At 37.2% G+C, this 1,480-nt stretch overlaps 1 protein-coding gene across 1 annotated transcript in view; it reads right to left on the bottom strand.

Annotated features, from left to right (window-relative positions):
* The window catches only part of LOC106871629 (fibroblast growth factor receptor-like 1), a 201,875-nt gene extending 200,460 nt beyond the window's left edge, over nucleotides 1-1,415 (bottom strand). Inside the window, exon 1 of the mRNA XM_052970946.1 lies at nucleotides 1,384-1,415. The gene's annotated coding sequence lies outside the window, so the exon portion shown is untranslated. The remainder of the gene's footprint in view (nucleotides 1-1,383) is intronic.
* Nucleotides 1,416-1,480: the final 65 nt, after the last annotated feature.

The following is a 1,480-nucleotide window of genomic DNA, read 5'->3' as shown; positions in this document are numbered from 1 at the left end:
TATATATATATACGGTGGGCGTCTTTCTGTCTCCGTCTCCTAAATCCACTCACAAGGCTTTGGTTGGCCTTAGTCTGTAGTAGAAGACAAGTGCCCAAGGGCCACGCAGTGGGACTGAACCCGGAACCATGTGGTTGGTAAGCAAGCTACACAACCACTCCTATGTCTATGCCATACAGCCACTCCATTTACACACACACATATATATATTTGTGTGTGTGTGTGTGTGTGTGTAATAACAGTTGGGCAGATGTTCCTATTCAATATTGAGGATGTGTTATGCAAATGCTGTGCAATGCATGCCGACCCTCTTGTCTCAACTGACACCGAGATGAGAGAATCAATATGTATTACCTAGTATTTGCGTGAAAAATTCCAAATGTTAAATTTTATGCTTAATTCACCCAAGAAAAGTTTTTTTTCTTCAAATGATATGCTTCATTTGTTCATCAAAAAAAAAAAATCAAGAATGAAACAGCTGTAGTGAGCCTCTGACCACCTGTGTTATTGCTTACACTACACCAGACTTGGGAACTTCGCTGCGTTGGATCTTGAATCTACAGTGGACCGTGAACTGCATGCCGGAGTTATAGTCCTGTCTACGTTGTACATTTAGCCTATACTTGCGAAAGTATGCTAACTGGAATGACAAATCGATATTTGCTTTTGTAAGTACGAGAATGTCCGGAGACATTAGTTAGTACACAGGTATACCATCCCTGACTCTACTTTGGTGCCTTTGATTTCATGAGATCCTGAAATACACACACACACACACACACACACACACATAGCAAATATTTATAGTGCAATATATAACATACATATAGGCTGCGATGTGAGGTGTACATCTCTATCTATCTGTCTGTCTGTCTGTCTCTGTGTGTCTCTGTGTGTCTCTGTCTGTCTGTCTCTGTGTGTCTCTGTCTGTCTGGCTCTCTCTCTCTCTCTAGGTAAGTATATATATATATATATATATATATATAGATACACATATAATCACACACACACATATACATATATAAAGATATATTCATTCGTAAGTTCACGTAGCATATAAACATATAATTACGCGTATATCGCACACACGTGTGTAGATGGATGCATTGATAGAGAGACTGATTGATGGACAGTCAGACACATCCAATTTAATTACACGATAAAAGGGACAGAACTGTATTTATCTTCTTGTGTATCTCTGGTTATTTGTTCGATAAATATACATTGAAGCGGCGAATGAATGAATGAAAAGTACTATAGAGAATGAAGACAACGATGTAATTATGTAAACGTATACTGATATTTTAGTACATACACATGCACACATACACACGAGCAATCATTCAGGTATGCATATAATAAATGAAAATTTGAAGCTCTTACCTGAAAATGTATGTTGAGTATTTCACCTGAAATATATAAAATGAAAGTTATTGCAATGTCATAGACGTAGTGCGCAAAAAAAAAAAAAAAAAAAAAA

Source organism: Octopus bimaculoides, chromosome 9 (genome assembly GCF_001194135.2).
Source record: "Octopus bimaculoides isolate UCB-OBI-ISO-001 chromosome 9, ASM119413v2, whole genome shotgun sequence".
NCBI classification, from domain to species: domain Eukaryota; kingdom Metazoa; phylum Mollusca; class Cephalopoda; order Octopoda; family Octopodidae; genus Octopus; species Octopus bimaculoides.
This window is presented reverse-complemented; position numbering and strand designations above follow the sequence as displayed.